This window comes from Aulonocara sp. 'chitande type north' Nkhata Bay, linkage group LG17 (genome assembly GCF_057382095.1).
Source record: "Aulonocara sp. 'chitande type north' Nkhata Bay isolate Kocher_YH1m ecotype deep benthic linkage group LG17, A_spYH_male_GT1.1, whole genome shotgun sequence".
NCBI classification, from domain to species: Eukaryota; Metazoa; Chordata; class Actinopteri; order Cichliformes; family Cichlidae; genus Aulonocara; species Aulonocara sp. 'chitande type north' Nkhata Bay.
This window is the reverse complement of record NC_141360.1, coordinates 38,467,931-38,482,478: the sequence shown is the minus strand read 5'-3', so window position 1 is coordinate 38,482,478 and position 14,548 is coordinate 38,467,931. Positions and strand designations below refer to the sequence as shown.

The 14,548-nt window shown below is 39.4% G+C and overlaps 1 protein-coding gene and 1 long non-coding RNA gene across 2 annotated transcripts in view; both read left to right on the top strand.

Annotated features, from left to right (window-relative positions):
* Positions 1 to 14,548, top strand: part of sox5 (SRY-box transcription factor 5) — a 323,149-nt gene that overhangs the window by 190,422 nt on the left and 118,179 nt on the right. The gene's annotated exons all lie outside the window — the stretch shown is intronic.
* LOC147310555 (uncharacterized) lies at positions 11,532 to 13,946 on the top strand. Its single transcript, XR_015125838.1, has 3 exons — positions 11,532 to 12,076; positions 12,193 to 12,296; positions 12,399 to 13,946. It is a non-coding gene; the product is annotated as an uncharacterized LOC147310555 (long non-coding RNA).

Here is a 14,548-nt window from a genome sequence, read left to right as displayed (position 1 = left end):
GCCACCATTCAAACTTTAAAACGAAGACAAGACATTCAACTATTCAACTTGTATTTATCTTTTCAATATCTATTATACTTTTTCTTCAGTTCCAGTTTAAGTTTCATGATGTTTTTTCACCCGTTTCAGAGTTTATAATGGGTGTGTATGGGACGGAATGTTGGGGCTAGAGTGAGGCAGCTCAACTGCTAGAGTGAGAGGAGCAAAAAAAATAATCTTAAAATCTTTTTTAAAACTGCTGCTGTGTCCGCAGCGTTTGCTCTACAGGTATGATTTTACCCTCAAAACGTAGCCATGGCTGTCCTCTTTCATCCAATGTGTTTACTATTGTCCTAGGTGTTATGGTTCTTTCATAAATGTCACCAATGCACAGCCTCCTCCCTCCAACTCTTCCATAGACTCTAATGTTAAAATGGCTCAGAAGGTTCGTTTGAAAATCAGAAGAGCATGGTGTCTTTCCACTGTCACCATGTCCATATAATAAACTCCACAGACATGAAAACTGAGAATTCAGTAGACTAGAAGCTGCTGTCGCTCACGGTGAAAGAATTTCGTCAATACGACTTGTACTTTTCATATGGGAACGATTTGTTTCGGCCTGACTTTTCTGTTCATTTTAAGCAGCAAAAGTGAGGTGCATGTCTGTGTCGTGTGTATGGAGCCATTGTCACTATAGCAACCAGGCTCACACCTGCCTGCTTAACGAGCTCTCTCTCACTCTGCCAAGGTTAAACCTAAAAATGTTAGATTGTAGTAAGATTAACTTTTTCAAAAGTACAATAAGACAGATTTGACAGGGTTTTGCCACAGATTAATAGTTTGTCACTAGTTAGTATATGCCAACTAAGTAGAGCATTGTGATTGGCACAAAGGTTTTTCAGATCTGGGCAGTTGGAGTCAGTTGATGACTTCAAAATCATCCTTTCTGACTGGATAATTAAAGCTCTCAGCATCTATCGGTCTGTAGTTAATTTCCCCACCTTTTAACTAGCGTTTAACTAACCTAATCTCATTTAATGTCTCTGTTTATAGTCTGTATAGTTTATCTCCCCACGAATACACTCAAAGTAGTCTTAAAATAAAACCCACAAAACAGTTCAAGATTTAATACTTTTTATTTGCTCATTTAATGCCAGTTGCCCTGTTTTTCTGTATGTCACTCATTCGCTTATACTTGGGCAAAAAGGACCAATTTTTACACTAGTATAGTGTATTTTTTCCCTCTATCTCTCTATGTCTGTCACACACAGAGACCAACACACAGACATGTATATGCTCATTATTGCTGTTCAAACTGATGGTCAAATTTCCAAGCACCACCTGAACGCCTCATCTGTTTTTAACCTATCACTGGACCAACTGTCGTCATTCCGCTTTGCTCTCTGCTGTGGTAAGTACAGTACACTCAGTACTGCAGTGTTTTATTTTTATGATGGAAAAAAATACATGTTTGACATTTAAACTCACATATCAAGTCCAACAGAGTTAAAAACAATTCAAAGAAGAAAGAAAGAAAAAAGAATAACCTTCGCTATCATTTATATACGTTTATTACGTTTTGCTGTTAGCAGCAGTGCTAACGCTAGCTTCAATGCTAATGCTAGCAACAATGCTAACGCTAGCTATAGTGCTAACACTAGCCTTAGCAGTTGTTAACTGACAAAAATAATATTCCTGTGATATTTCTTGCCGGTCAGTGAGACAAAAGTAAGAAATTAGCTTTATTATTGCAATTGTGGCTCAGTTTTAACAGTAAGAGTGCTAGCGCTAGCAGCATTGCTAGCGCTAGCAGCATTGCTAACGCTAGCTGCAATGCTAACGCTAGCTGCAATGCTAACGCTAGCTGCAGTGCTAACACTAACTGAAGTGCTAATGCTAGCCGGAATGCTAGCGCTAGCAGCAATGCTAAGGCTAGTAACAGTCTAACAGTAGCCTTACATAAGTGGCAATACTTCAGTTAACTAGTTTGAATTGTAAAATGACTGCTGTATCAGTTGGTGTGCTATATTACTCTATAATTACCCTGCTGACTAGAAGTTCAGTGTATCATGTCGTGTGGGCTTTGTATTTCTGTTAGTCTGATAACACTGTACAGACAACTAACGTATTATTTCTCGTTTCTTTCAGGAACCTGACTGACACTGTGCTTTGCCTGGTAGGTGTGCACATACTGTAAGAGAAGTAGACCAAAATAAAAAAATAATATGACTAATATAAGCTGTAAAGTGATGGGTTCAAACTTTGTGCTAGACTTTTTAAACACAATTTTATAATAAATACACATAAGTGCAGCTTAACAATTGGGCTAAAATATTTTTTTCGTACATTTTTGTAGTCACACTACATGTGATTAATTAATGATTCACTCAATCATATTTGTATTTAAAAATATTATTGCTGAATTTAATTAAATATTTATTCTTTTAAAAAGTGCCCAATTATGCAACTTTTTGCACATGGCAGCCGACAACAGTTTAGCTTGAATATTTGTTTTGTCCTTTTGCAGTAGTCACATTTAGTTCATACAATTACCATGTGATATAATTTTAATAAAATTATTTTTTTTTCTTGTTTTTTGTTCAGAGTGTGTAGAAGAAGAAGAACAAGGACCAGATCTCCAGTCTTCTCTCTCACATCCCAACCCCCCAGCCCCTCTATCCTCTGTCCTGCTCCACCTATTGTCTCTGCCTTCTTTCCATCTGTATTTCACTCTGTGGTTTGTGAGAAATTTTGCCAAACCAACAATCCTTTTGCGGTTTGATTTAAAGCCGTGTCTCTCCTGCTCTGTCTGTTCTCTCTGCTAAATTTTCTCTCTACCTGTTTTTCACTCTTGGCTTGCTGCTGAAAAACGCCAAGCCAACAAAGCAATAAAGAGTGCATATTTTGCCTCAACCTATGAACAAACTGAACAAACAAAGAAAAATCTGCGGTTTGATTTAAAGCCGTGTCTCTCCTGCTCTGTCTGTTCTCACTGCTAAATTTTCTCTCTACCTGTTTTTCACTCTTGGCTTGCTGCTGAAAAACGCCAAGCCATTAAAGCAATAAAGAGTGCATATATTGCCTCTACCTGAGAACAAACTGAACAAAGAAAACTAATTCACGGTTTGATTGTGATTTCCCAGCCGTGTCTCTCCTGCTCTGCCTGTTCTCTCTTCTAAATTTTCTCTCTACCTGTTTTTCACTCTTGGCTTGCTGCTGAAAAATGCCAAGCCAATAAAGAGAGTGCATAATATTCTCTCAACTGAAGAACAAACTGTCAAACGAAAGACAACTGTTTAAGACAAATAAAAACTGAAATATAAAAACAAAGACAACATCTCCTGGTGTGTGCCACTCTTATCTTGTGAACATATTTTCTAAAGACTAAGAAACACTTGCAGGTGTGTGAAAATGCCAAGGAAGCAGAAAAAGTCACAAGCTGCAAAACAACGCTGGAAAAAGTTTCATGAGTTTCACAAAGTACCAACATGTGAACAAGCTGAGTTTGATTTTCCTCAGAGCTCTGCAGAAGACAGTGTGTCTACAAAGACCAATTCTGACAGTGTCAAACAGGCAGGTCAACATGTTCCTGCACATGTACAACAGGTATCTTATGCTGATGCTGTAAAGAGTGGACTGCAGCATAAAGTTAATGAACAACATGAGGTGTCAAGTGCCCCACAGGTGGGTTATGCTGACTTTTTGAAAAGAGGCTGTCACAGTGATGTGGCAGGACCATCTCATGCAGAAAGAGTGAACCTTGAAAACCAGCCCTCTATTACACTTGTCTGTGCATCTCACAGCCAGGCACATCCTAAATATGGACACTCCAGAAACAAGCAGTGCACATGCAACTCACTCACATTTCTTGCATTCCTTCATGAGAATGAAAACATGACTACAGCTGACCTTAATCTGGTCTTGGATAAAGGTGATGTGATGTACAAAGAGGCCAAGAAAAGATTTCCTAAAAATATTCATTTGGCAACCGATGAGCTGCCAGACAAAGTTGATGCTCGCTGGTCTATGTATGATGTCGACATGACACAGCCTTCCCGGTATGGGACATTTGAAGAACCTCCAGAGGAAGCAGTAGATACCTTTCTCAGCTTAGAAGCAGGACTGAGCTGCCTGTTGTCAGATGTGCAGTATGCCTTATTGATTATGAGTGGATTGTGTATCGCAGTGTTCAGATCCACATCAGGCAAATATGGTTTCTTTGATCCACACTCCAGAACACCCAGTGGTCTTCCTCTATTACTACAGTCACGTAATCGTGGTACAGCAGTGATGCTGAAATTCACACTCCTCAGTGACATGATTAAGAGGATCCAAGATTCTTATGAAATGATGGAGATATCACCCTCTTGTAACTATGAACTGAAGCCTGTGCAGTTCTACAGTATGAGCACAGTCAACCTGAGTGATACTATCACAGACACAGTCTGCAGACCAACAGCTGCCGCTGCTGTGGCACCTACTCACTCTGATAAAACTGTTGATGAAGCAAACTCCTCTACTCCAAGGAGAAACACACCATCTGTAAAACCACAAACTGAATCAGTACCACCCAGTGAATGTAATTTCCTACCAGAGAATGACATTTCATGCAGCCAGTTAAACTCTTCTGCAGTAAATAATGCAGTAGCCTGTGATCTTTCCTGTACTGCTTTAAAGAAAATCTACAAAATGACCAAAGTTAATAAACAACGAAGACAAAAAATGAAAAGAAGATTAATGGCATCAGAAAAAGAGAGAAAACAGAGAAAACAGAGAAAAGAAAACCAAAAAATGAAAGAACGACAAACATATGCTTCAAATAAAGAGTACAAAGAAAAGAAAAAATCTTGCACAAGCAAGGCATATAAAGACAATCCTGAAGTCAGACGGAAACAACAACAATATAAAAAAAGGCTTTACTGTGAGAATGATGAATTCAGACAAAAACGACGAGACTATATAAAAAGGCTTTACTGTGAGAATGATGAATTCAGACAAAAACGACGAGACTATATAAAAAGACTTTACTGTGAGAATGCTGAATTCAGAAAGAAACAACAACAATATATTAAAAGACGATACTGTGACAATGCTGAATTTAGAAAGAAACAAAAAAGCTATATCACTAAAAGGTATCAAGAGAGCCCAGAATTCAGAGAGAGACAAAGATCTCGGGTGACTCAGCGTTATACACGTGACAATGCATTCAGAGTAAGACACAGACAACTAATGAAACAACTAATGCGAGACAGGTATCAAAGTAATCTTGCATTCAGAATTATGCACAACATGAGATGTGCAATGAAAATAAAAAGGAAATACAGATGGGTGAACAGACAAACCCAAGAGAGTGACAACAGTGTAATCAACGAGGCCATATCTGTGTTCAAATCACAAATCAAAGTTGGACCATCATACCCATGTACTGTCTGTTTGAAGGCTTCATTTCCAAACCAAGTACGACCCTGCACAAGGTCAAATTATGTCAAAAACCCACATGTGGCTGCAACATGTTTGACAGGAAAGTTTGTTCATGTTTGTGATGAAAACTGCAGAAATGAGCAGTGCAATGTTCCCGATGAGAGAAAGAGAGAGTGGATTTGTCACACCTGCCACAATCATCTTAAAAATGGATCCATGCCAGCACTTGCTGTTGCCAATAAACTGGAGCTTGCTGATATTCCACCTGAACTGTCTGATCTCAACATCCTGGAGAGACATCTCATAGCCAAGTGCATACCATTTGCAAAGATTATTCCTCTTCCCAAAGGCAGACAAAGAGCCATTAGAGGAAATGTGGTCTGTGTCCCATCAGAGGTACAGGAAACTGTTGAAGCGTTGCCTCGATTAAGAATTAATTCTCAGGTCATGAGAGTAAAATTGAAGAGACGCTTGTCTTACAAAGGTCATCAGCTGTTTCAGACTGTAAGCTGGTCTAAACTTGTGCAAGCACTGCATAAACTCAAGCAGATTCATCCACAGTATAAGGATGTGAGCATCAGAGATGATGCTGAGCTGTGTGATCCAACACTTCCTGATGAAGATGAGGAGGATGATGATGATGAAAACATGAATGAGGACGATTATGATGAGGCTGATTTAATGGAAATTGACAGCTGTGAGAAAAATGCACTGAGTGAAGCACAAAATAAAAATGAACAGGATATTGACATGTTACCCTGTGATGGTGAACAATCACATGAACAGATGAGAGATGATTCAGAGCAAGAAGATGGACTGACTAATGGTGGTTTTGCACTCGAGTCCTGTTTGCAGCCCCCTGATGTGGCTGAGGAGATATTATGTTTCAGTGAAGGAATCTACTCTGTTGCTCCTGCAGAGAGAAACAATCCAATAAGTTTTTTCAAAACACCTAAACTGGAGGCCATGGCCTTCCCTGTGCAGTTTCCTACAGGCCAAAACACACTTGATGAAAGAAGGCTGATCAAAGTATCCCCCAGTGGGTATTTCAAATCAAGACTTTTCTGCATTGATGATCGTTTTGCCAAAGACACAAACTATTTATTCTTTGCACAGTTTGTGACTGAAATACACTTGGCTACATCCAGCATGACAGTACAGTTAAGGAAGGCAAAGCCTCTGACCAGAGATGGTAGAAAAATAACCTCAGGCATGTTACAAGATAAACATGAGGTGGAGAAACTGGTGCGAAATAAAGATGCAGTGAGATTCATGCAGCCTCTGAGAGGAACCCCAGCCTATTGGGAGAAAACAACAAGAGATCTTTTTGCCATGATCAGACAGTTGGGTACTCCCACGTTCTTTTGCACATTTTCAGCTGCTGAAATGCGCTGGCCTGAAGTGATCGAGGCAATAACAAGGCAGCAAGGTGAACAAGTCAATTTTGAAGGACTTGACTGGTCAGCGAAGTGTGACATCCTGAGAAGCAATCCTGTCACAACAATGCGCATGTTTGACAAGAGAGTTGAAGCATTATTCAGAGATTTACTCTTATCTCCCGCAGAGCCACTTGGCAAAGTCATTGACTACTTTTACAGAGTTGAGTTTCAGCACAGAGGAAGCCCACACATACACTGCCTCCTGTGGGTAGAAGGTGCTCCTGTGTTTGAGGAGGATGATGAGCAAACTGTTGTTGATTTTATAAACAAATACATCACAGCTCAGCTGCCTGATCCACATAAACAACCTGAACTGTACAAGAAAGTAACAGAAGTGCAAAAACACAGTAAGAACCACACAAAGACGTGCTTTAGGAGTTTAAGCTCCGGGTGCCGTTTTGGTTTTCCCAAACCACCCTGCAATGAGACAATGATCACAAGACCCAGTGAGGATGATGCACTGGAAGTAGAAACGGCAAAGAACAAGCTCAGACCACTGAACCAGCTGCTGAATGAACCTGAAACTGCTTCCATGAGTTTAGAGCAGCTCTTGGAAAGATGCAAGTTGACACATGCAGAATATGAGAGATACCTGAATAAAATGAACATGAGGAGTACGATCATACTAAAGCGTGATCCAAAAGACTCTTGGATAAACGGCTATAATCCACATCTGCTTGAAGCCTGGAACAGTAATATCGACATAAGCTTTGTTTTAGATGCTTTTGGTGCTGCAAATTATTTAATGAAATATATATCAAAAAAAGAGGGCGGGCTATCTGAGTACCTGAAAACTGTCATTGAGAACTCCCATAAGGACAGTGTAAATGAGTGCGATGAAATGAGAGCCGTCATGCAGGCATATTCAAAGAAGCGAGAGATCAGTGCACAGGAGTGTGTTGCTCGTGCATGTGGTCTTCACATGAAGCAATGCTCACGTGCTGTAATATTCATTCCAACTGATGATAATCCTGTGAAAATGAGTCGTCCCCTGTCAGTTCTGGACAACACAACACCTGAGTCTTCCAATGTTTGGATGACATCTTTGAATGACAAATACAAAGCCAGACCTGAAACACCAGAGTATGAGGAGATGTGCATGGCAGACTTTGCTGCTACTTGCAGGATTGTCTATGGCCAACAGAAAAAAGGTAAAGATGTTTTGCCCCTTCTCAATGAGATGGGGTTTGTGCAAAGGCGCAAAAATGATAAGCCTGCTATCATCAGATTTCACCGCTGCTCACAAGAAAAACATCCAGAGCAATATTACGGAAGACTGCTTAAACTGTACCTTCCTCATCGTTCAGACCACGAACTGAAAACACCATCGTTGCCAACCTATCAGGCTTTCTATGGTGCTGGCTGTGTACAGCTACCAGGTACTGACCATCTTGAGTACGTGCAACACATTGTCAAAAGAAACAGAGAAAAATATGAGAAAAACAGTGAAGAGATCGAGAGCGCTGTTGAGGAATATGAGCAGAACAGAGGTGTGACTGACGAATGGTGTAATCTGGCACCTGAATCAGATCTCGTAAGGTTGCCACTTGTTGAACAAGAAAGAGAGCGAGACAATGAAAATGAACAGGAAGATGTGCCCGACTACAGCCGTCAGGCTGATGCTTCAACAGAAGTCAGAGCCATCAGGGAACCCCCTGCTATTGATCCCACATTGTTACGTCAGATGTTTCAAAATCTGAATAAGAAGCAAGCCTGCATATTTTATGCAGTTAGAGACTGGTGCATTAAAAGAGTCTGTGCTCTAAATCCAGAGCAGTTTTTCTTTTATATTAATGGTGGTGCTGGAACAGGAAAATCACATCTTATCAAATGCATCTACTCAGAAGCATCTAAGATACTGAGCAAAGTGCCCAGATATGCAGACGACGTTGACATATCAAAACCCACTGTCCTGTTAACTGCTTTCACTGGGACTGCAGCTTTTAACATTTCTGGAACAACACTGCATTCTCTTCTCAAGCTGCCTAGAAGCTTAAAACCTCCCATTCAGGGACTTGGCAATCAGCTGGATGAAGTCAGATCAGAACTTTTGAATGCTGAAATAATCGTCATTGACGAAGTGTCTATGGTGTCAAGACATCTGTTTGCATATGTAGATGCAAGACTCAAACAGATCAAAGGGACTCGGAGACCCTTTGGAGGCATGTCAGTCATTGCTGTCGGAGACTTCTATCAGCTACCCCCAGTGCGACAGTCTAAACCTCTCTGTGTGCACGACCCGTCTGAGATCGACCTGTGGCGGGAGCATTTTCAGATGATCACTCTGACTGAGATTATGCGTCAGAAAGATGATGTTGTCTTTGCTGAGATGCTGAACAGAATTCGTGTAAAAGGAAAGTTGGATGAGCTTTGCGAAGCAGATAGAAATTTGTTGTTACAGGCCATAACTGAACCAGCCCATTGTCCGACTGATGCATTGCACATTTTTGCAACTAATAAAGAAGTGGATGCACACAACTCTTCAACACTGGCTCTGCTCCACACTCATATCATTGACATCCATGCAGATGATTATAGAAAAGATCCTAGAACTGGCAGAATGGCACTTCAAGACAGACCATTGAAAGGAGGTAAAAACGAGTTACCAGACACACTGAAAGTTGCAGAAGGAGCTCGTGTCATGCTCACCAGAAACATTGACATACAAAATGGTTTGGTTAATGGAGCTTTTGGAATACTACTTAGAGTAGTTTACTCTGAAAATGACCAACACATCATCAAGCTTGGACTTAAAATGGATAATGAGACATCTGGAAAGAATAACCGCACACCAGCAGACGATATGGTGTACATTGAGAGAGCAGAGGAGAATCTGAAGCAGAAAGGAGTGGTACGAAGACAGTTCCCAGTGAAGCTGGCCTTTGCATGTACAATACATAAGGTACAGGGTATGACAACTACATCAGCTGTTGTCTCTCTTAAGAGCATTTTTGAGCCCGGCATGGCCTACGTAGCTGTCAGTAGAGTGACGTCTCTCAGTGGACTGTATCTTCTTGATATGGAGGAGAAAAAAATATTCACCAACCCAGAAATCACTGCAGCGCTTGAGAACATGAGACAAGCCAACCTTGATGACATGATGCCTCTTCTACACGTGAGGCAAACACTGAGCAGGTCAGAGGTTTTCACCATTGTTCATCATAATACAGAGGGACTGCCAGCTCACATTAATGACATCAAAAGTCACCATGAATTGTGTCTAGCAGATGTTTTGTGCCTAACAGAAACACACCTGCGGGGCTCTTTTGTCGCAGAGAGTCTCCACTTGGAAAATTACAATTTGTTCAAACGCAACAGACACCTGTCCTACACAAACTTTCCCCAGATGGCAAACAGAAGTGGTGGTGGAGTTGCTGTTTATGTGAAAAGTGACATTCAAGTGCATGAAAAACAGTACATCCATAATGTAACTGACCTTGAATTTCTGGCTTTAAAGGTTGAAGCACCAGTCAGTGCTCTGATTGCAGTTGTATACAGACCTCCAGACTACACTCTGAGGCCATTCCTGAAAAACCTGGTAAGCCTATTAGACTCATTGGAGATCATGGACTGTCATCCCATCATAGTTTGTGGTGATTTTAATGAGAATGTTTTATCCAGTGCAAACAAACTAATCCTGGAGCTGTTTGAGTCTAGGGGATACGCACAGGTCATCACTGCCCCTACCACAGAGAAGAACACACTGCTTGACCTAATTTTCATTTCTCAGTCAGATCGATGTCTCCATTCTGGAGTCATGAAGACATACCATAGTTACCATGACCCAGTATACTGTGTATTGTCCTGTGATGATTCATGATCTAGATCTTTGAATACAGTAAGTAATATCTATATTTTTGAATGACTTAAGAAAGTAGAGCGATATTTAAAAGTTGACGCTCTGCATTGCAGTATAATGGTTGAATTGTTTACATAAAATACAATTACATGAATTAAGTAATGATATCAGTAAAAGATGACAATTTTATTTATTACAGAAAATCTAAAATTCACTAACAGTAACCTATAAATGTCAGAAAAATCAAATATAGCAGTTTGAAACGAACAGTGTAGGCATATCCTCTCTGCAGCCAGGCTTCAACATCCTGCCAGGCTGCCCCAGTCTCACTGTGGCTGGGAGGGAGGGAGGGTGGACCAGAGGATTGCCTACACAACACATAAATGTTCAACAGCTTCTTCATTGTTTCTGAGAGAACAATAATGACTAAAGGTTGCTTTTTAAAAAAACAAACAAACAAACAAACAAACAAACAAACAAACAAACAAACAAACAAACCTAATTACAGCAATAATGACAGTTAAGCCACTTTATGTGTGCCTCTATTTTGAAATAATATTTACAAAAATATTATTATTTTGGTTTGTTATAAACTTTAAACTTTTTCAAAAGTACACAATTATATTTTTGGACAAATTTTTCTATGAAACATAAATTTTTATGAGCTTTTATCATGTTTCTGGCCAGTGCAATCATCAGGGTGGGTCTGGGTTGATAACTGCACATTTCTGGCCAGAAATGTTTCAGCAGTGTTACATATGTAGTGCATATGTTACACTTGCTTTCTGTTACCAGCTGATACCCTACATTTGTATAGACATTTGATGGTGTGAGGTTGGGGAGTTGAGTGGGAGGGGGGGGGGGGGGTACGGTGGGAGTCGAGGGGGGGGGGTTTCCTTTCCTGTTAGGTTTCCTTTGTTTTTCTTTTTTTTTCTTTTTAAGAGAGACACAGTCCTCCTGTGTCTTCTCCAAGCTTCACATGTAAAATCCAACAATGTGAAGCACATAGCAGCCAGAAACTGTAATGCCACAGATCAGAGAAACTTCATCATCACCATCTTCATCGCCATACGATCAGAGCGTGAGACTTCACATCTGGAGCACAGGAGAGATTCTGTGATAAGTCTTCCTTCTAGCTTGTCCCACAAGCAGTCGGTGAGATTTACTAACAACAAAAAGGGTTAATGACATTATTTCCATGAAAACATGTATTCATTCCTTGTGAAGTGTTTAAATTGTGTTTTCACTTGACCTTAGGAGTGTTAGAGTGTATTGTAATGTCTGTACTCAGGTGTTTCCCTCTGTGATCCATCCCCTTCAGAGCCGAGACACTCAGGACTGAACAGACTGCACAGTTTCTGTGACTGAGCCTCCAAAACACCTTCTTTGAAACCACTCATGATAGAAGGGCTTCATATTTGCAGCAGCACTACTACAGGTATTCAGTTTATTACAGGATGTGTTTGTTTCTTAGGACCAGCTCTGAGTGCACACTACCTAACATATACACCTTTCTGTTTATTACAAACCAACTACTCTGGATCATACGGCCAGTTGGCAGGAATGTTGCTGCAGGAAAACATCCCTGGAAATCACCATCATTGTCAGACTGACTGTGCCTCCTCTGTGCAGTGTCAAGATCCTCCCTAAATGAGTGTGTAAGTTAACATTTTCATTATTTTATTCCCTTTGACAAGACAAGTATCACTGATATTTACATTTACAACTACATATTCCTGTTTTCTGCTCTTCTTTTAAAGTCCTCAGCTATCCTGCTTCTGTGCTGCTTGCCACACATCAAACACTGGCCGGATGACAGGGAGGATCCACTCTGAAGTCACTGGACATGATGAGGATCATATGGGACTTCATAGTTTCACAGAAACATTGTGCTCTGTGATTACAGGTTTTAAATGGACATAATGACTGCCTCTCTCTGATCAACAGGCTAAAGGATTGTTGTCATTGTTAGTGCTCTGTACAATGTATGCTTATTTAGTATTTCATCACAGAGCAAACCTTTTTTTCTTTAACATATTTTTATTTTTTTATTTGTGGGGATAGGTTAATTGATTAATCCAAATTGTCACTAGGTGTGAATGTGCGAGTGAATGTGAGTGTGAATGGTTGTCTGTCCCTGTGTGTTGGCCCTGTGACAGACTGGCGACCTGTCCAGGGTGTACCCCGCCTTTCGCCCTATGACAGCTGGGATAGGCTCCAGCGCCCCCCGCGACCCTGGAAAGGATAAGCGGAAGCGAATGGATGGATGGATGGATATTTTTATTTTGTTCTAATGTTGAATTAACTGTGGGGATTTTTTTTAAGTGGGCACTCTGGATGTCATATGACCAGAAATGTGGTAACTGGAATTCAACAGTATGGAAGAAAAAATCTGCTAAGAACAAAACACACACAAAACCCCCCAAGAAAATTCAAATTCATTCCATGTAATCCAATCTAAAACATTTTAAACTGCTGAACAGCAACACAAACAGCGTTAAAAAACAGTGTTAACAGAATGATTATGATGATTTTGTACCAAAGTTTCAGGTCACATGGCACACCTAGTGTGTAGTGTGGGGTATCAGCTGGTAAGTATAGTTTTTTTTTTTTTCATATTTGTGTCCTTAGAGTTCAGATAGATAAAGCCTTGTGTATAATAATTAGTCATAACCACAACTCAAAGTCAGGGACTAACTAATTTTGGGACTTTGTGTCTGAGCCCAGGTTAAAACAATGTGTAAAAAAGCATTTAGTGGCATGGCTGAACAATGCTGTATTGATACTTATTTATCCATGTTCACAAAAAGGACTAATGTGTTTATTTGATTATTTGCATGTGTTAAACTGTGTCACCACCTTACGCTTTCATTTGACTTTACTCAAAAATCTCTATACAGTTCTCTTTTACCACTGTGTGGACTCTGTTTACATTAAAACATAAAGAAGAATGAGTAATAAAAAGATGTGTAGACAGATTAAGTAGGACGATAGAAACAGCTGTTCAGCCATGTTCTAAGAAACCAACACAATTTAAAGGTTCAGGATTGTGGTTTTAAAAGTTGAATTTTCATGTATTTCATATCTTGCTTATTATTTTTTATTTAGTTATTTAATTTAGTTATTTTTTATTTATTCTACTAGTCCTTTTCAGAAAGAAGCTGTAAAATATGACTTAAGATTTTTATGTTATTTTCTATGACATACAAAACAAATTGATGTATGTAATACTATTAAACATGATATACACATGTGTATATGTCTGAAAAACATTATGCTGTATATTAAAGTTTGTATTTTCTCCAGAATTTTTGTTCATCTTTTAAGTTCATTTCAATTAGAAGAATTTGAACTTTTAATATTCATTCAGAGGTTTTCTGACTCTAAATTTTCTTTTGTCATTACTCATCTTTTTATTATTTACATTTTAAACATGTTTAGCTTTTTTCCAACTTCTTCTGTGTGAACATCAGCTTTCAAAAGTTCTGCACTTTTGTTTTCAGGTGAAAATTTCTGTATTTTCCAGCTCATTCGGAATTTTTAACTTAACATTCAGCAATTAATTCATTTCAGTGCATACATTCAGATTCAAGCATTCACACTGCAGTTTCTTCAGAAAATGCACTTTCTAGTTATAATATTTTATTATCTATTCCGTACGTTTTTTGAAAGCCTACTCCTTCAAAACCGTTCAACTTAGAAAAACCATTCAAACACCATTAGATTCCTATTCTTTTGGACATGATTGCTTGTATTTTTCTCATTTTTAACATTTATATTTTTAATTTTATTCAACTTTATTCAACAAAAATTTCCCATGTATTTCAATGGGGAGACCCTTCAAATTCTCATTCAACTTACTCATTTTTAAACTCTTACTACTTCAACATACGTTGACATAGAGCCACCA